Below are 22,645 nucleotides of genomic sequence, written 5' to 3' on the forward strand. Positions count from 1 at the left end.
GATGAAGCGGCCTGGCAGTAGCTTTCTGCTACTGCTCCGCTGAGTCGTTCCTGACCCTCCAGGCAGGGAAAAGAGTCACACTAATGTTCGGGCTGGGTCAGACTGCGCAAGCGCTTCTGCCCGACTCCTGGCCGCTCTCCGAGTCCACCCCCTTCACAATCGCCGCCAGTGCATCTCGAGGGGCGGGGTCAAATCAAACTCTCGCCACTCGATGTTCTCTGAATAGAGAACGAAACGCTGCGCACACTGCCAAGCTCCCTGCACTGCCGACAAGCGGTCTTGCTCGGCAGAGAAATCTGGGGAGAAGATGGCGCGCGCCAGTATAGCTCAAAGGTGATGGGCTAGAGGGGTGGCGCTGCTCCATCAGCCAATGAATTGGCGTGATTCTATTAGGGCTTCAGACAATTGGCACGCCCATGGGCATACCCCCATATGCGTCATTATGCAGCATCTCGTTCCCTATTCAGAGAACATAGGTTACGTGAGTAACCCGAGACGATTTTAAAGCGAGAAGTTCATACTTAAATCTGTAAGATCTTACCTTCATGTAGGGGAAATACAAACCAGAAGACAGAATGCAACGAACGCAGTGCTGAAAAGAGGCGGGGTTACAAAAGGTCAATAGGGTTTCTTGAGGGTTTATTTGACAGTGGCCCTCCAGGACCGAGACTGGGGACCCCTGATTTAAAGGAGCTGTATGTAAGAAATGTATTTCAATTATTCCAACATGACATCAGGACTTTACGTAAACAAACACGCCACTTTCTAAAGCCAAGTTGCGCATAATCTTTACGCATTTTGAGCTCTCCGCGTGTATGTCTACGCCATGTGATTCAGCATGTATGTCTACGCCTAAACGAACCATCATCTCCGCGTGTATGTGTACGCCGTGTGATTCCGCCAACCTGATCTTACAGAATTAATATTTATAGCCTAATTTTATATTTTGGAGCAACTAACTCCACTCCTACCCTACACCTACCCACTCTCAAAAAAAAAAACACGTAACAGGCAAATAAATGTACAGTGACATGTATTTGGACACACTGTGTATGTGATTGATTGCTCCTGGCTGATTGATTGTTCCTGATCGATTGCTCCTGTCTGTCTGCCTGCTGCTGCTGCTGCCTCAGTGTTTGTAGCTCTGTATAGCTGTGTTTGAATCTCTATTTTATATATTTTCTTTGTTATTTACACTGCTAAATATAACTTACTCATCACCATATAGTGTTTAATATAGCCTATCAATTTAAATTTGACATTACTAGCTTTTAATCTAAATCACTACCACACGTTAGCTTTTCGCTAGCCTGGTAGCTTTCCATCCCAGCATCCGGGTCTCCTGTTTTCTGAGTTGTTCTGAGTGAACTGTGGTGAGTTGGATTATTAAAAAGACTCCATCAGACAACTGTGGTAAGTTTTGGATTCATCAACAAATACGGTAAGCCATGTCTTCTTCTCCTGTCATTGTCACTTGCACTGCATGCTACATGTTTAGCATATCTATCTCCATTGGCGAACAGGGCTTCACATGTGATAAATGTAAGGAATTAATCAGGCTGACGGAGAAGATTTCAGATTTAGAGACACGCATCCAAGCTTTATGTGAGAGTAGTGAGAATGTAACAGCTTTAGATACTGCTTTGGATGCGACTAGCTTAGTGAACACTCATTGTTTGGTGTTAGGGCTGGGTGACGATGAGAAAGCATAGTCGCGGATCAAAAAACCACTCTTCCGTTCCGATTAGAACATCAAACAGGTTCTCCCCACTCAGTGACGCACCCACTGAGGATCCTGTTGAAAGTGCCCTAGTTATTGGCGATTCTATTACACGGAATGTGAAAATAGAGACACCAGCCACCATAGTTAAATGTTTACCGGGAGCCAGAGCGCCTGACATCAAAGCAAATTTAAAAGTGCTGGCTAAAGCTAATCGTAAATTCTCTAAGATTATTATTCACGTTGACACTAATGATGTTCGACTTCGCCAGTCGGAGATCACCAAAATTAACATTAAAGAGGTGTGTAAACTCGCAAGTACGATGTCAAAGGCGTATTTTTCTCTGGTCCTCTCCCTGCGAAAAGGAGTGATGAAATAGTTCGCAGATTATCATCACTCAATGGCTGGTTGTCTAAGTGGTGTCTGCAAAATAACATAGGTTTCATAGACAATTGGAAAAGTTTTTGGGGCAGACCTGACCTGTTGAAGATAGACGGCATTCATCCCTCCTGGGCTGGTGCTGCTCTTCTCTCAAGTAATTTGGCACATAGTCTTAGAGCTAAACCTTGACTCACTGGGGCCCAGGTCAGGAAGCAGACAAACTGGCTAAACCAACCGTCTGCTAGCTGTCTCACGTCACCAAAGTCAGCTAAATCCCAGCACATAGAGACTCTTTCACCTAGATATTATCATATAGAGACTGTGTCTGTTCCCCGAATTAGTAAATACAAAAAAACATCAAAACCATTCAACAGAAAAAAATTTAATTGATGTCCAACAAATAAACAACAGATATAATACAGATGAACAATTGATAAAGCTTGGGTTGCTGAATATTCGATCCCTTTCGCCAAAAACGCTTGTTGTCAATGATATGATTATAGATCATAACTTAGATGTGCTGTGTTTGACAGAAACCTGGCTAAAACCTGACGATTACATTACTTTAAATGAGCGCACCCCCCGAGATTATTGTTACAAACATGAGCCACGTCTGAAAGGTAAAGGGGGAGGTGTTGCTGTAATTTATAATAATATTTTCAGTATTACTCAGAAGTCTAGTTTCAAATATAATTCCTTTGAAGTTTTGGTGCTTTATGTAACGCTGTGTAGTGTAAATGATAAATCCCGTTTGACATTTGTGTTGGCTACTGTATATAGGCCACCAGGGCACAATACAGACTTTATCAAAGAATTTGCTGGTTTTGTATCGGAGTTAGTATTAGCTGTAGATAAAGTACTAATTGTTGGGGATTTTAATATCCACGTAGACAATGAAAAAGACGCATTGGGATTGGCATTTAGAGACATTCTAAACTCTATTGGAGTTAGACAACACGTATCGGGACCCACTCAGGCCATCCTTAAAAATATTTTGGTTTGCAGTAACAGTAAAAATGTTTTAAAAAAGGGTCGGTAGGTAGGTCAATTTTTTTTTTTCAAATTTTAATGTAAAAAAAAAAGTACATTTTTGGTGATGGGGATTACGTAGGTATGAATTTAAACTGACTGGGTCTTCAAGCCGTGCCTTCGGGCGCATAGGCTAATTGCAGGCTATATAGACCACAAACAAATTGAAATATTTGTCAAAAACATGTTTATTGCATAGATTTTAGGTGCATTCATTAAGAAAATGTTCCAACCACCGCTAGCTGTCATTTACTCATAGCTGTCAACCCTCCCTTTTTTCCGGGTTTCTCACGTAATTTAGCTCTTTTCCCGCTATGTTCCCGTTTTAGTATTTTCCAGTGATATGTATTGTATATGATATGTATATGTATTCGTATTTTTACGCTCGATTGTGCTAACTCAGAACACGCAACTATCTGTGTCTCTGAAGTGGCTTGCACTTGTTGCTAAACCAACGCATATGGTGATATAGACTAGTGTATTTAAATATTAAAAAGATTTTTTTTAATGAATTCAATTAATTAAGCAGCTATAACCTACTCTTTACTGGTAAATATTAAAGTAAACAAACATCACAGACAATGGCAGAGCATTTTTTTCAGACGTTATTTTATTTTTGTAATATTATGTTTTGTCTCTGTTTTTTTGAAGAGACACTGCCCCTCTTTCCTCCTTCTTGACAGCCTACATTTAGAATAATAGATTTGATTAACATTAATAATGAAAAAGGTTTAAAAATCGTGATTGTTTGGATTGTTTTTCCTGCCGTCGAGCCACAGCCATTCACTAAATTAGTGTTTCCCAACCTTTTTTCAGTCAAAGATCAATCCTTTTTAAAATTACAAAAGCTACTCAATCAAGAGTAGTGAGTGATGTCCTTATCTTTTGTTTGACAGACAGCAGTAAAGGCTACTGCCCTTATTAGACCTAATACAGGAATATGCTCGTCTTTTCAGGTAATACAGGGATATGCTCGTCTTTCTCGACTGTATACAGTTCACATAAGGCATCAGACTATGTCTGCTTGGATACTCATCAAGATCGACATGTTGACATACTTTTTGTGTGAGTTTGTCCGTTGAAGCGCAAGACTTGAAGAACTCAATATTTGCGCGCTGTGAGACGTGCGCGCGCTTTTGTACCAGCGCAGAGAGACAGCTTCTCACACTGCAGAGTTCTCATTCGCGTCTTCTGGCGAATATACTGGGTGATGACGGCGAAATGACTGGTCATACGGCAGCACTCGCATGCATTGAACACACTTTACAAAGATAGACCGTTTTGCCCACGTTTTTCTGTCTCTGAGGAGCCAGCACGTGTATCCATCGAAAGAACTTTACATAAAGCATTAATTTTCAAGTTACAACCAGTGCCGCCGCTCCCACCTCGCGCTGCGGTCGAGCAAAACACACGCTACCCATAGCAACGCGTTATGACAACGATATTTCAGACTGACAGAGACAAGACAAACGGCTTTTCCGCCATTTGTTACTGTTTTGTACACGTTGTTATATTAATTATAATTCAAATTCTGTTTTATTGGCCACAATATAGTAATGATGAATGTTGAGAGGGGCACTTTTGATTAATTTTCAAAAAGGGCAAGGGTTCAAACCCCGAAAGCCCTCCCCTCTGCAGTGCACTTGCCTGTGTGTAACGTGTCCATGGTCCTGACTCCTGTCAACACAATGCGGCGAAATCTCCGACAGGGCTTTAATAGTCTAACGTTACAGTGAATGAGAGAGAGCCGAAACGAACGCACGTGCAGGCCATAGCATAGACATCCGTTAACCTTAGTGTAAACATAGATGACGTCACGGGTTTTTCTATAAAATAAAGAACGTAGCCTTCGTATGTGTAGACCCAGGCAATTTATATATTTATAATACTTACTAAAATATATTCATATTATTTTATTACTTTTGTATTAGATGTTTGAAGAGTAAAAAAAGAAATTGGTCGGTCTTAATGCAAATTTACAACCGGCAAGTCGGTCGGACTAAAAGGAAAAATAAATAAATAATTGAGTCGGCCCTAAATTGACAGGGTCGGTCGGGTTACGGCAAACAAGAATATTTTTAAGGATGGCCTCATCGCCTTAATCATACTTCAGATCTAATAATGTCACATGGAATAAATGTTGATACTGTTAAAATTCTATCTCAGATCATTACCTAATATCATGTATACTTAATTTACCTAAGGCTGCAAAGCCATCCCCTCGCTTCAAATATGGCAGGACGATAACCACTGCCACTAAAGATTGCTTTGTACATAATCTTCCTCATCAGTTCCATCTCCTCAGCATTACAGATAGCCAAGAGGAACTTGATGCTACAACAGAAACTATTGACTCTCTCTTTACTAGCACTTTAGACATAGTTGCTCCCCGGCGCTTAAAGAAGATTAAAGCAAATAATCCAACGCCGTGGTACAACGAGCACACTCGGGCCCTTAAAACAGCAGCCAGAAAAATGGAGCGCAGCTGGAAGAAAACAAAACTGGAGGTTTTTCGCAATTTGTGGAAAGAGAGCATGATGGCATATAGAAAGGCCATAAAAACTGCTAGATCTGCTTATTTCTCAACTCTTTTAGAAGAAAACAAACACAACCCTAAGTATTTATTCGATACAGTGGCTAAATTATCAAAAAATAAAGCTTCAGCTTCTGACGTTTGTAAACAACACAGCAGTAATGACTTTATGAGCTTCTTTACTAGTAAGATTGATAATATTAGAAACAAAATTATAACCATGCAGCCGTCTACTACAGTATCACTTCAGACAGAGCATTGTAGTGTCACTGAGGAAAAATTACACTCATTCACTACTATAGGAGGAGAAGAATTGGCTAAACTTGTTAAATCATCAAAATCAACAACATGTATGCTTGAACCTATACCGACTAGGATATTAAAAGAGATACTTTCAGAGGTCATAGATCCTCTGCTTAATATCATTAATTCATCTTTGACATTAGGATATGTACCGAAAACTTTTAAGTTGGCTATAATTAAACCACTTATTAAAAAAAACGCAACTTGATCTTAAAGAATTAGTCAGTTACAGGCCAATCTCGAATCTACCGTTTCTATCAAAAATACTAGAAAAGGCCGTGTCTTCACAATTATGTTCCTTTTTAGAAAGAAATGGTATATGTGAGGATTTCCAGTCAGGATTTAGACCATATCATAGTACTGAGACTGCTCTCATTAGAGTTACAAATGATTTACTCTTATCATCTGATCGTGGTTGTATCTCTCTATTAGTGTTACTCGATCTTAGCGCTGCATTCGATACCATCGATCACAATATTCTTCTGAATAGAATCGAAAATTATGTTGGCGTTAGTGGAACTGCTTTGGCATGGTTTAAATCGTACTTATCTGACCGTTATCAGTTTGTAGCAGTAAATGAAGAGATGTCACACCGATCACAAGTTCAGTATGGGGTACCGCAAGGCTCAGTGTTAGGACCGTTGCTTTTCACCCTGTATATGCTACCACTGGGAGATATCATTAGGAAGCATGGCGTTAGTTTTCATTCTTATGCTGACGATACTCAGCTCTATATTTCCTCACGCCCTGACGAAATCTACCAATTCAGAAGATTAACGGAATGCATAGCTGATATAAAAAATTGGATGAATAGTAATTTCCTGCAACTTAATTCAGATAAAACTACATTTTTAATTATTGGACAGAAAAGCTCCACAAGTAGTAACCGAGAATACTGTCTAACATTTGATGACTGCTCTGTCAAGCCCTCGTCGTCAGTGAGGAACCTGGGTGTGCTCTTTGATACCAATCTTTCATTTGAAAGCCACGTTTCTAGCATCTGTAAAACCGCATTCTATCATCTTAAAAATATATCTAAATTACGGCACATACTTTCAATGCAAAATGCTGAACAGTTAGTACATGCGTTCATGAGCTCAAGGCTAGATTATTGTAATGCTCTACTGGGTGGTTGCCCTGCTCGCTTAATAAACAAACTACAGCTGGTCCAAAATGCAGCAGCTAGAGTTCTTACTAGAACCAGGAAGTATGATCATATTAGTCCAGTTCTGTCAACACTGCACTGGCTCCCTATTAAACATTGCATACATTTTAAAATCTTGCTTATTACTTAAAAAAAACAATAAATAGTTTAGCTCCCCGGTACTTAAGCGAGCTTTTAACACAACATACTCCATCACGTCTATTGCGGTCTCAAAACTCTGGCCAGTTGATAATACCTAGAATATCTAAATCAACTGCAGGCGGTCGATCATTTTCCTATGTAGCTTCTAAACTCTGGAATAGTCTTCCTAGCATTGTTCGGGAAGCAGACACACTCTGTCAGTTTAAATCTAGACTAAAAACACATCTCTTTACTATGGCATACACATAGAACATTTTTAACTTTCATTATTCAGATCAATTGACTGATTGTTAGGCTGCATTAACTAGGTCAGCCGGAACCGGGAACACTTCCCATAACACCTGATGTACTCGTTACATCATAAAAAGAGTGGCATCTACGCTAATGTTAGTCTCTCTGTTCATCCCGAGGTTTATCCCAGATCTGGGCCCTGTCCGGATCGGATGGTGGACCTGCCTGGACATGACCAACGCATCCTGGAGTGTCTGCTGAGCCGTGTCAAATGGTGTCTCCTCCGAATTTTCCTCACTGGCACGACATGCTCAAAACCCGTCTTAGGCGCAATAATTCCGATCTTTCATGTATTCATACTCTTGTGTAATCGACGCCCCATCCTAAATAAATCCGTCTCTTCCGTGATACCCTGAAATTTTGAATATTCCAATCTAATATGATTTCTGACCTGTAAGGTTGCCAGAATAATAATCTTACACAGTGTGTTAATAGGCCAGAGGAGAACTGGCACCCCGACTGAGTCTGGTTTCTCCCAAGGTTTATTTTTCTCCATCATGCCCCGATGGAGTTTTGGTTCCTTGCCACTGTCGCCTTTGGCTTGGCTTGCTCAGTTGGGGACACTAAAAATATGATTAAAGTTATTCAACTTATTATACAAATAAAATGTATGAATTAGGTCTTATTTAATTCTATAAACTATAATACTGATCTGCCACTATTGTCGCTATATGATAAATTAAAATAAGCTGATGACATCACTTTGTCGCAATATTATCCTGTTTGACACTGTGAAGCTGCTTTGACACAATCGTGATTGTAAAAGCGCTATATAAATAAAGTTGATTGATTAATATTTATTGCAAAAATGGACCAAAAAACTGTATAAAAGTATTAACTCATGTTGCATTCCAAGTCTTCTGAAGTCATACGATATCTTCATGTGAAGAACACAATTGATCTTAATGTTTTAGTTGAAATGATGATCGCACCCCTTTATGAACCGAACACGCATGCACTCGTTCATGTTTCTGATTCAAATGATACACACATCACAACAAGTTTAGAATGACGTGATCGGTCACGAGACACACGAGAGCCAATAGCATTTTACAATCAAAGCGGACGTAATGATGCAATTGGTCATGAGACACACGACAGCCAATGCTGTCAAAGAGCTGACATGACGTTTCTTCTGGCAGCAATATTTGAAATGTATTATTAATCTTTGGTGGATGGACTCAACGTTCTGATCGCTTTTGGGGATTTTCTTCACACAAATCAATCGTTTGGCCTCAGAACACTTGGAATATTTATAATAAATTGTGCCTGCAGTCGTATCTGCCTGTTATGTCCTGTTTTTATAATACACAAAGGGGTAGGTTTAGGGAAGAGTTTGAGATACGCATTCAAAATGTGTCTGAATATGTGTGTGTGTGTCCACAAGGTAAATGGATTTATAAACATACTAAATAATGTTTTTTTGAAAATTTACAAATACAGAATGTTTCTTGTGATGGGTAGGTTTAGGGGCTGTGTGTGTGATGGGTAGGTTCAGGGGTAGGGGCAGTGTAGGGGGATAGAATGAAACGGCATTGATAAGCACGCTAAAAAGCAATTATGCATCTTCATAGCACGCCACAATGGCATACGAATTGGCGTGTCATACATACGCCATTTCATGAGATCAGTAGTGTTTCGGCATCCAGGTTGCCAGTTTTGCTCTAGTTACCACAGCTGCAGCTACAGACGTTCCTGCTGGATCCTGCAGCCTATCTGGCAACATCGAAATGTGTACCTCGGATACACCGCTCTACAGTAATTTGAAAGTAATTGCAGTACCAGTTTTGGCCTCAATCTTACATAGACTTCCTTTAACACTCAAAAAGACCTTAACAACTGAAAAACATTCACAGCGTGTTAACATATCACATCGCTCTAGCAACTACATAGATTAGCAATCACCCAAAACACTCTAGGTGATAACCACTAATAACTCAGAACACCCTAGCAACTACATAGCAACCACCAAGAAATCACCAATCATCTAGGAATGCTTTGATGGGTTATTATATTTGGCTTATATATTATACAGCTCTGGAAAAAATTAAGAGACCACTTAACATTGAAAAATGTATGTTAAGTGGTCTCTTAATTTTTTCCAGAGCTGTATAAGCTTTAATATAATGTAATGCAATATATATTTTTTATAAATTAGAATATTAAAACATTTTTTGTTATATAAAGTAAAATAAGGTAAAATACAAATATTAAATCAAAAAAACTAAATGAAACCTATAAATATAGCTTTGGCAATTAACTGAAATAAGTTTCAGTTGATGTACTCAAATTGCTAGCTGAAAATAAACAAAACTTTAAACTAAACCTAAACTGAAGTTAAAAATAAAAAAATAAAAAAAATAAACATACAGTAATAGTAATATTTTTAAATGAATATTGATTAAATAACGCATAACAAAATTACTTAAAGGTGGGGTAAGTGCTTTCTGGTAACCATTGTTGATCACTTCAAATCACAAAAACAAACACGCCCCTACCTCCAAAAGAGTCTCGGCTCTGTATTGATAGCTCCACCCCACGCATATGTAACCCAGGCAATGACTACGGCAGAATCTGTGTTACTAATCCAGGTCGAATATTCAATGAAAAAGTCACTCCTTCCATCACAAACCGTTTTCATGTACAACTCGACAGTACACAAGCACGACAGTCTAACTAATTAACATATTACAATTATGACAAGATTAAACAGTTATAGAGATCACAAAACACAAACGTTCTTTTGACAATTAGTACATGAGCAAAACAGTCCAGCTAACGACATATTACAATTGTTACTGGATAACTTAAGGGTTATATCATGAAAACACATTTTGTAAACTGACGCTTGAAACAGACAGTGAGGAGATTTAGATGCTCCATACGGTGTGGAAATGAATGGGTCTTTATCGTCGCTGAAGTGAGCGACAATACGATCGCAAATGGACAAAAATGTCCAAAAATGGACTATGATACAAGAACATTTCAAGCAAAAGCCAGCATATGTTAGTTCTCAGCTAATGTCCATGTATTGGGTGTTTTGAAAGTGCACTAAGTGCTCTCTCTTCTCGCCATCAATAGTAGACACGCCCCTTACCTACTGATTGGCTACAAGTTTGTTATTGGACTTGCCCGAGTCCCACCTTTAAAATTAAACACAAATAAAAATGAAAACAACTAGAGGCCTGTTGCATTAAACTAGCTGATCAAACTCTGAGTTTCAGAGAAGGTTTAGAGTTGACAAATCCAGATAAATCCAACCCGGTTTAGATCAAGTTCAGCCGTTTCTCAAAGCTGGGTATAAACTTTCTCTGTTAACTCAGGTTTAATCCAGAGTTAGCGATTAACTCTGAAGCCATGTACCTGAAAGTGTGACACTTGCGGCAAACAGCCAATCACAGTGTCCGTTTGATTCACTTCTCTTCTGAAGATTGAGAGATTGTTTTGAAAATTGTCATGAAATTAAATGTGTTTACAAAGCAGGAATAAACGAAAGAAGAGAAGGCAGCTTAAAGAAAATCTGACTATATCAATGCATGATATGAATCAAAGAATATGCCTAATAATTATGGGTTCACAAAGAGCTCAAATGAACACGTTGTTTAAAATAATTATGAATGCATGTTTTATGCATTATATTAATATTTGTCTACTTGTCAATTAATATGATAATTATATTAATATATTATATTAATTAAAAGTAATTCGTATAATAAAAATATATTAAATAATTAGCACCAAAGGATGAGCAATTTTGATGAGCAAACGTTTTTTTCACTATAAACTGCAAATTTGGAGAGAGAAACTGCACTTGCAGCTGATTGGTCCAGTTTGGGTTTGCGATCTCTAACCCAGAATAAAACCTGCTCCAGAGCAGCAGTGTAGTGTAAGTTAACATGATGAACACAGTTACACAGATAAAAAAACAATCCACCTTCTTGAGCCCGAAAAATTAATTATTAATTACACTAAAATAACACTGTAGCCATTCAGAACACCCTTTAGAATAGCAATTACCCCAATCTTAGCAACCATAGCAATATCTTAACACACACCCAGAACACCCTATCAGCCACTATCAAACAATCTCAAAACCCAGCAACCATTTATCAGCGCCATAGCAACCACCAACAATTAATCAATCAATCAACTTTATTTATATAGCACTACAATCGCGATTGTGTCAAAGCAGCTTCACAGTGTCAAACAGGACAATATGCAACAAAATTAGATTTGGCTGTACAGCCGTTCTGGAGAAAACAGTGATATCAGCTTATTTTAATTTATCATATAGCGACAATGTTGGCAGATCAGTATTATAGTTTATAGAATTAAATATAACCTAATTCATAAATTTTATTTGTATATTTAGTTTTAATAACTTTGATCATAATTTTAGTGCCCCCAACTGAGAAAGTCAAGCCAAAGGCGAAATCACGGAGAACAGCAAAATCACTTCACAACACCCTAGCAACCACCTAGAATATGTGCATCATGGATGTGAGTCACACAAACTGCATGACAAAAATACAATTATATGGCTACACTAATCATCTTTACAATATTTGAAACTCACCATCTTGGCTTTCCGTAAGTCTTAGATGTGTAGTCTAGTATATTTTACATTCTCTCTCATTTGCTGTGTCCTCGTAGAATATGATTATCATTTCTGATTCGTTTAGAGCCGATAGCTGAGAGCTCTTCTCGCTCAATTTAGCCGCCGTGCTATTTCCAAAGCTTTTATTATGATTTCTGTATCACTCAGGAAGCAGGGGATGTGTCATGTAATCCCGCAAATAGCCACTAATTTGTCTTGCCTCCCAGCTAAATTGCCTTTCCAAACTCTTTTTCCCTGTGTTACAACAGAAAAGGGGTGTGTGAGTGAAAAAGGGAGAGGGAGAGAACAGAGAAAATTAACTAGAGCCAGCAAGTATGAATATGAGACTGAATTTGAGATGTTAATGCAAAACACGGCTCTTGGTCGCCCCCTATAGACACGGCTAATCGGCAACCTTCGTCAAACAACACAGGGCACAACTAATCCACACCTGTTCGTCTACCAAAGGTTATTTTTCTGGCACAAAAAATAATTAATTATTCAGGCTAACGCTATGCTTAGCCTACTCTAAAGGGGATGTTCGATCAATAATAATCTCTGTGGCAAATGCACACACACACCCATAAAACACATAATTCTGTTCATAAAGTCAACATGAAATTGCATTTGCAAACCATTTTACCATTTGTCAGACATTGATTAGACCGTGTTTTTCACTATAACAAGTGGTTGGCAAATAAATAAAGTTAACAAACCTTTTTTTCTCCTTCAGAAAAATAAATCAAGTCCATTTTTTTCTATCCCACCCAGGGCAAATATTCAGCACAAGCAACACTTTAAAATGAAAAGTATCCATACAAGCCTATTCACACCAGCAGAGGGAAAAAAAGACAAGCGCAGAGGACCTATAGGTCTTTTTGGTTGTTGTTATTGTTTTTTGTTTTGTTTTTTCCTTCTTTCTTTGATAAAAAAAAAACGCAATACTACTAGAAGCCTTTTGGGTCATCTCTCCTGATGTGGTGTGGATCTGACAGCTTTTCACATTGGAGGACTAAAAAATACGAGGACCATAAGAAGTGGTATTGAAACCAAATTTATCTTGTTATTACATCCACTCTATGATTACTAACTGTAGGCCTACACCTCTGTTACTATCCTTAAACTGCAATATGTTCATATAACTATCTATCAAGTCTGTTTTTTGTCCGACAGGTCATTTTAATGCAAATCAAATTTGTATTATCAAATGGGTTGTATACCGCAAGCACATTTCAGCACATTACAATAAACAAATAGGTCAGCCAAAAATTAAAATAATTTGCTCAACCTAATGTCATTTCAAACATGTCTTCCTTGCCATTACAGTAAACAGAGGGCTTCAAGCTTCAAAACATGAAAACAGTTCATATTAAGAGTTTAAGTGTTCTGCAATAATTTGATAGCTTAGAAGAATAGATATAAATGTAAGCTATTAAAGCTGCAGTAAGGGAGTTTTTAGAAAATGTTGACATTAACCCTATTTACAGGGGACTAGTATTATCTAGGGACCTCTGGTGATTTGTAATAATTGCAGAGAATGACTGTGATCTTAATCCCGTGCAAATCGGCCATGTCTGTAATTTGTAAAGTAAAAATTCCCCCGCAAATTACCATATTTCGCCGAACACCGAGGTGATAACAACTCCTGTAATAATAGTAGTCCCGTCCGAATAGACATCTCTGTGATTTGGCCAGGATTAGGTGGATCGTAAATAATTTTTGGAAGTTTTTTTTTTTTTCCTGTGAGCATTTCTATCTTTATCTTTCACGAAGAATAAGTCTGCATTCATAATGCGCACCGTTAAGAATTCCCGTGCAGCCGCACGGATTACTTTCACTTTAGAATGAGTATCAATTTGGGAGTAAACTAATTGAATGGTGTGTTTAAAATGAACATCAATACAGTTCTTAATGAAAAACAAAACAGAACAGAACAATGACAAGTTCGTTTAAATGGGCACTTTTACATTTAGCATTGAAACTGAATCATCCGCCGTGTGTCAGCTTCTCACTCGTGATAAATGAAATCTGACTCCTGCCAATGGCCTGTGCTAAATTCACGGCGTCTGCTCACTAACTAAACGAAATTATGTTTATTTATTATTATAAAATAATCAAAACGACATTGATGCCTGTTTTTGATTTCATACAGCTATAACTAAAACTAAGTCTTGACATCATTTCCGGGAGAAGTCAGTAAATTCGAGTAAAATCACAGGCTTTGCTTATCCCATGCGAATGCGCCACGCAAAACTCAGATGTGGGGGGAGTAATTTCTAAATCACAGAGGTCCCTAGATAACACTAATCCTGTGCGAATAGTGCTAGCCTGAAAATTTGAACAAGCACAACTCACAGGTCACTCCCCCTTGCTCTCTGCTGCTCTACAGCCCTCCCTCCACAGCTCCTCCCCCATCACAACGGAGCATGCTGTGAACTCGCAGGGCCACCGATGACGGCGGAGTTATGGCACATTCATTGGTACAGACGAAACATCAACAAAATTATTTTTAACAAGATGACTTTGACTACAAACTTGGTCCTCAAAACATTACGTATTTTGCAATACATGTAATGTAACTATATGACGTTGCACTATTTCTAGTAAAATTTACTATTTCTCTAAATAGCTGGTAAGATATTACGGTAACGAACATTACAGTATTCAAGTATTATTCTATCGATATGTAATGCTAAATAAGTTTTGCTAGTACATTATTTCAGCAACATGACAAGCCAATGAATTAGTAGGTTTCAAAAGTTGCTTTTGCACAGTGTGCAACATTTTACCTGTATGTTATGCGGCTAGAGTTTTGACACTCTAGTCAATAGGCTCCGATGAGGAATTCACACCCACAGTGACTTTGAGGAATGAAACAAATCAAGTAGGGATACTTATTTGTCAAGCTGAAATGTGGCTAACTCTGCATCAGTTTTTAATCTTTTCAGGACACGTAAGTTAGGTTAGCTCCCTCCACCTCGGAAAAGCTGCTTCAGTATTTTCTTCGGGCTCCATCTAATTATTTCTTTTTGTCTTTTTTATCATTGTCATCTGTCTTTTTACGTTTAGCCGTCTTTATTTTATGAGCAAGTTTGTATTGTTTGTCCACCATAAGAAAGGCACAAGGGGTATTATTGTAGCTTTATTCCAAACAAATAGGCTATACAAAAATAAATGTAAAACAATTCACAAAAAAATAAATAATTTTACAAATCAATAGAATGAGATCCACAAATATATGCAGGAGTTTCACAAAAATGAATTAGATTCAGAAAATAAATCAATGACATTTGTGAATAACAAAAAAAATCCACACTTATATTTCTATGTCAAAAACACACAACTCTGCCTTGCATAAGTTGCATTCATTTGTGAATCGCTTCCTGTGCATTTGTGGATCTCTTCTTGCACATTTGTGAATCGCAGCACAACATGTGGATTTTGAAACATTTCTAGTGTCAAGACTCAAACAAATCCACAAATACGTAGACTCCACCCACCGTCTACTTAAGCCTCCAAACAACTCCGTACGGTCAATCTGTTTAAATTGGATTAAGCAGGATAGACAGCATTTTCACTATATTTGCAGCAATTTCTGGCTAAATTAATTGATTGAAAACAAACAGGGAAGAGAAGACAATGCTGAATAAAGTCGTAGTTTTTGTTATTTTTGGACCAAAATGTATTTTCGATGCCTCAAGAGAATCTAATTAACTAATTGATATCACATATGGACTACTTTGATGATGTTTTTATTCCTGTTCTGGACATAGACAGTATGAATGCATACATTTCCATACGCTCTCGGACTAAATATAAAATATCTTAAACTGTGTTCCGAAGATGAACGGAGGTCTTACGGGTGTGGAACGACATTAAGGTGAGTCATTAATGACATACCGGTATATACATTATACATACCATAAATTTCATTTTTGGGTGAACTAACCCTTTAAGCACTGTAACAGTTTGCTCTTGGTGTGAATAGACTTTTGAATTTGGAATTTGGAATAGACATTTGGAGGTTTTTTTCTTGTGAACAGGAAGGAGAAAGTTCAACTAGTAAAACTTTTCCACAACAAAAAGTCTGCCAAACCAATTAAAATGCACATTTGTTTGGGAAAATGGGACAGTTGCTCTCACAGCTGTTTAACTGTAAATTAGACCTTATATTTCACTCCTGTAATATAATCCATCAATCGCCCTCTTGTCCGGTCATGCATATTTGCTCTAGATGAGTCAGAGACATTTAGACATCAATCCTGGTTCACAGTGAGTCCCTCCATGACCTACATACATGATGGCACACAGGAGAATCGCCACTGCATGCCGCATGACACATATGTGTAGCAGTCATAGATCATGAAGTACATATACAGGCCATGTAGTCTCTCCACAGCTGTAGGAAATTGAAAGTAACTGGAGGTGATTCATCACGAGTGCTGTGATGCTCAGAAATATCATAATATTCTTAACTAGAAGCTCACCACCAAGGGAATATTCAGTGGAGTGTGTTGTTGGATAGTAAATGACAATCGTTTAGGATCATTTCTTGTCTTTCCTCCTCCAGTGAATGCAGGTTCCATTAAAGGCTGTGATGTCTCATTTCAATCAGTATTTTTTCAGTTAACAGAGTTAACCTGTTACTTGCCAAACACATAAGCATGGGTTACAAATACACATGGAACACAGATTGCATCATTCATATCCTTCATGTCATTTGAAATAAATATTTATATTACATGTTTTCATGTTTTGTATAATGTTGTTCCCTGACTGATGCATTGACAAACATGCCTGCATGTAAAGCGGAGAAATGCATCTTTGGCATTTGAGAAAATAGTTTTAAAGGTCACAGGCAGAGCAGAATAGATATTAGACACCTGAGAATTCATCCACACATTACTGGAAATATTAAGAAGAAACTGAATAATAATGCAGGAAATATGCATTCTGACTAACAAAGTGTCTGAATGGGACACATTTGTCAGTGTCTAGGAGTAATTCAGAAATAAAATTCTCTCTTTACTTATTCTCCTAATGTCGCTAAAACCCATGTTACATTTTATATTTGTGGAAGACAGGTGAATTTTTTAAAGACTATTCTACAATTTTTTGTATATAAAGTGAATGAAGACTGGGGCTGTCAGTTCTGAAAATGACAAAAAATTGGGTCGGTAATTTTTATTTTTATTTTTTATAAATAAATTAATAATTTTATTCAGGAATGATGCATTAAAGTGCAAAAAGTTTCAGTAAAGACATTTATAATGTGTATATAAGAATTACACCAATCAGGCATAACATTATGACCTAATATTGTGTTGGTTCCCCTTTTGCTGCCAAAACAGCCCTGACCCGTTAAGGCATTGACTCCACCAGACCCCTGAAGGTTTCCTGTGGTATCTGGCACCAAGATTTTAGCAGCAGATCCTTTAAGTCCTGTAAGTTGCGAGGTGGGGCCTCCAAGGATCGGACTTGTTTGTTCAGCAAATCCCACAGATGATGATTGGATTGAGATCTGGGGAATTTGGAGGCCGAGTCAACACCTCAAACTAACTGTTGTGTTCCTCAAACAATTTCTGGACCATTTTTGCCGTGTGACAGGGCGCATTATCCTGTTGAATTAGCCACAGCCAACAGGAAATACCATTTCCATGATGGTCTGCAACAATGTTTAAGGTGCATGCCAAAGTAACATCGACATGGATGGCAGGACCCAAGGTATTACAGCAGTACATTTATCAAAGCATCATACTATCTCTGGCAGCTTGCCTTCTTCCCATAGTGCATCCTGGTGCTCACTGGCTGTCCACGTGATGTTAAAAGAAAATGCGATTCATCAGTGCTCACATGCTCACTGGTGCCACTTTCGGTGATGGACATAGGTCAGCATGGGCACCCTGGCTGGTCATAATGTTATACCTTATCAGTGTATATTTCTAATAAATGCTGTTCTTTCTATTTCTACTTTCTTTTCATCTAATAATCCACCCAAAATGTATATCAACAATGTTCAACATTGATAATCAGACATGTTTCTTGAGCACCAAATCAGCATATTAGAATGATATCTTAACTCCTTACCAGTCAAAGATCGCAGACGACCCCAGATTACTGATGTCAACATTCAATGCACATTAAAACATCACACTCTTACTTAATCTGGAAAAATGTGGTATAATTATAAAGATTAAAGCCTTCAACTTCGTTATTTGACCAATGTTTATGAATAAATAAGGTTGCAGTGACAATAATTTCTTAATTTATGTCAGGAGTGTATTATAATCGATCCATTATGAACAATATTTTGAATGGAATATCAACAAGAATCAAAGGCCAGTCACATGTCACAGGAGTCTCCATCTTATTTCTATATACATACATGCACTAAACAACATCTGCTTGGGCACTTAGTAAAAACGTTTGCATATGCGGAGAATATACATTCATCAACACATATTCGCAAAATATTTTGTCATACAGAATAACATTTCTATTAATTTCTCACTGAGTTATACTGATCTGAAGAGCTGTTTCTCTGAAGAGCAATCTATGAGCTGTTTACGTCCTGCTGCATGTCACTTATGATCTTAGAGCTCTCTTATTCGCTTCAGCTGTCAATCATCTTACTTGACTTGACCTGACAATACTCCTGCGCCATCTGTGTTGCATTCCAGTTTGTTTTTATTATCATATGGTTTGTGTGTTTTGCATGTGATTTGGTGTATTTTCATGTATAAAGAATTTGTCCAGTAACATGCTAACAGGTGTAGCGATTAGCTCCATATAAAATGCTAAATAAAACATTTTAACATCATTGAACATCACTGAATCCCACAGTATGATGCAATCGGAAGTAAATACACTGTAAAAAATTATTTAGAAAAAAAGTTACCTGGTTGCCTTAAAATTTTGAGTTCATTGAAATTGAAATTTTGAGTTAATACACTGAACATTTTTTGAGATTTGATTATATTTAAATATTTATTAAAATATTATTAAAATATTGTTTTAAGCATATTGGGTAATTGTGTGTGTTTTATTTGTGATGATGCAGTGAAACATGCCAAATAGTGCTATTTTCATGATTTATCAAATTTTTTATGTGGTTCAGATACAAAAATATTTTGAGTTTCTATTTATTAAACAAATTCCCTTCATTGTAGCAACTCAAATTTTTAATTTCAATAAACTCAAAATTTTAAGGCAACCAGGTTACTTACTTTTTTAAGTTAAACCAACAAAAAACAACCAAAACCTTTTACAGTGTACAAACACTCACTGGCTATTTAAAGGGATTTTGGAGTTAAAATGTTTTAATCTTTTATATTGTGTTATGCAGCTTGATGCTAACTGTAGCTCTAATGCACCTGTCACACCATGAGCTATATTTTATTTCACATAAGGTACCAACAAAATGCTTTTTTTTCTTTGTCTGGTTGCCAAAATACTTCAGATATAGGTTTTAATGTAAATTGTAATATAGGTGGGATTGATGGCCAATCCAGAATGGCTGAATAGGTTATTATGCTTCAATATAAATAAAGAATTACTATAAAAGAATAATGAGGATTAAGTCATTCATGACAGACGTGTGAAACGTTCATTGAGTGAAAACAATAGACTGTGAATTGAGCAGTTGAAAGACTAGTTAGTAGACTTCAAGTATGTGTTTTACAGACCAACAACATAATGATTAGCATCTTCTCTTAGCCTTTGCTAAACACTCACATGACATAGTCTTACAATATGCTTCATAAAATGCATGATTTTAGAGATTTCATCCTTAGATTTGAAATGTTCACATTAGTTGTGGTTATAAGTTGCTATACTAGAAGTCACATAATATTTTTATACATTTAAAAATATATATTTTATTTTTGTTTAAATGTTTGTGCCTATATATCTTCATATTTAAAAGTTATTCTGAGTCTTGAAATGTAAACTCCAGATATAAGTTACTTATAAAGACTTGCAAGCACCAGCCCTTTTGGCTGGGGTATGTCAAAATGCCTCATTTACCAAAATGGGGGGTGACAGGAAAGGGGTTAAGGAACATGTGAGACTGAAGACTAGTGTAATGATGCTGAAAAATCAGCTTTGCATCATAGGAATAAATTGCATTTAAAAATATATATATATAATAAACACTTATATATAAACACTTATTTTAAATATGTAATATTTCACAGCATTACTCAATTTACTGTATTTTTGATCAAATAACTGCAGCTTTGGTGAGCAGAAAATAATTTATTTAAAAAACTAAAAAGGCTTACCAACCCCAAGCTTTTGAATGAGTGTATGTTTTATACATGTTTTATATTCACATTATACATTGAATATCAGTAGTTCGCAAATTAAATATGACATTTTGTTTTTATGCCACTTTTGAAGACCATTTCAGCAGAAGACAATAACAAAGGTTTATTCATCACACAAAGCTATATTATAGGCTATCATCATACCATATAGTTCTTATTTTACAAAGAACTGACCAAATTTCATTTTGGGTTGAACTACTCTTTTGAATGAATTCATTTCACAATAAAATTTTGTTAAATACATGCATGTTTGAAGATCTTGTGCTGCTTTTTGAGCAGCAGATCAACAGCAGGATAATGCAAAAGCACAAGACGGATGGAGGAGGAGGACGGTAATGGAAATTTGGGGATGCCTTGTGTCACTCACAGCAGTCACTACGTCACATGCAGGTCTGGACTGCTGCATTGCAGTTGAGAGATGATGTAGCCTACTACAGCCTATCAAACCCTTAATCTAAAAAGCTGAGGAAGAGAAAGACACAGAGGAGAAAACACTCGAAACACATCATTACACACTTAAACATCCATAAATCACCAGAACAAACACATTCTGTTTCTTATCAGACAAAAATAAAATAAAATAAAAATACAGCACGGGCCTCTGCGGCTGCTCGTTTGACGTTCTGTATCGTTTTCATAAATGAAAGTCTTGATGTGAATATAACAAAGCTGATTCTACATTCGTAAACACAAACTACCTATATCTACTTCCTTATTTCTGTAAGAAAGAACATGGATCAGAAAAACATCTTAAAATGCGGTATTTTGCATGCCAGACAACTAATTTGGCAGTCATTTTGTAAAGAAAAACTACGCGCATGCACACATATGTGCTTGCTACGTCTTCTTACAGATTCACATTTTTTAAAGTTAACAAGATGATGATAACAGTATTATTTCAAAACTTTCAAAACCTATTTAAAAGTTTGCGTTCTCAAGCAATCAAACACTGTTGTCATGAAAGAAAGAAAAAAATCCAGAATGCATTAAAAGTTTGATTTTAGTTGAAAATGGTGTTGTGGGCCCAAAGTGAAAAACTATTCATTCATTCATTCATTCATTCATTCATTCATTCATTCATTCATTCATTCATTCATTCATTCATTCATTCATTCATTCATCCATCCATCCATTTATTCATCCATTCATTTATTTATTTATTTTTGCGACACAGCAAATTACTGAGGGATACCCTCTACCCTCAGTGAAAAAAATCAGGTGTTCATTTACAAATATTATATGCTTAATCACTTTTTTTTAATATATAGCACAGTGTTTCCTTTGGGTGATAAAGCAAATTGTTTCCTTTGGGTGTTCACATATAATCAACATCTCCCAGCTCATGCACATCCTTCGGTCTCCATCTTTTTGTATTTCCCTGCACACACAATGGTTACAAGGACAAGGTATAGTATTATTATATTATCAACTTGGAATTTATTAATGAGCTTGTAATTAGTAACAGAGCTGATGTGGTTGACTTAACTCTAGTGTTTGTTTATTTGTTTATTTATTTATTTATTTATTTATTTATTTATTTATTTATTTATTTATTTATTTATTTATTTATTTATTTATTTATTTATTTTTACCTCAGTTTAAATTTACATTTACATTCATGCATTTAGCAGACACTTTTATCCAAAGCGATAATCTGTCAAGAAGAGGCAAAGAAACGCAAAAAGTGCCCTAAATACCAAGATCTGTATACTACTAAGAGTAGCAAAAACCAGAAAAAGGGAAGAAGAAAAGAGAAATAGAGGAGGAAGATTTTTTTTATTTTTTATGATAAGATTAAGTGCTCATGGAAGAGATGAGTTGTTGTTTTTTAAACAATGAAAGAAAAAGTTCTGGAGAGGGATTTCATGCCTCTCTGAGATGGTTCCACAAGCCTTTGCTCATTAGCTGAGTGAAGGCTTCTGGTGGGGGTGTAGACTCGTAGGAGTGACTCAAAGTATGCGGGTGCTGTGCTTGTGGAAGATCCATAAGCAAGAGTCAGAGCTTTGAATTTGATCCAGGCAGCGAGTAGTAGCCAATGCAGAGATATGTAAAGAGGTGTGACATGAGCCATTTTGGGCTCATTGAAGACAAGTGCATTTTTGATCCGCCATTCAGTTTAACATAACTGAATAACCCCAACTAACACACTAAATTCGT

The sequence above is a fragment of the Pseudorasbora parva genome, chromosome 16, assembly GCF_024679245.1.
Source record: "Pseudorasbora parva isolate DD20220531a chromosome 16, ASM2467924v1, whole genome shotgun sequence".
In the NCBI taxonomy this organism is placed as follows: Eukaryota; Metazoa; Chordata; class Actinopteri; order Cypriniformes; family Gobionidae; genus Pseudorasbora; species Pseudorasbora parva.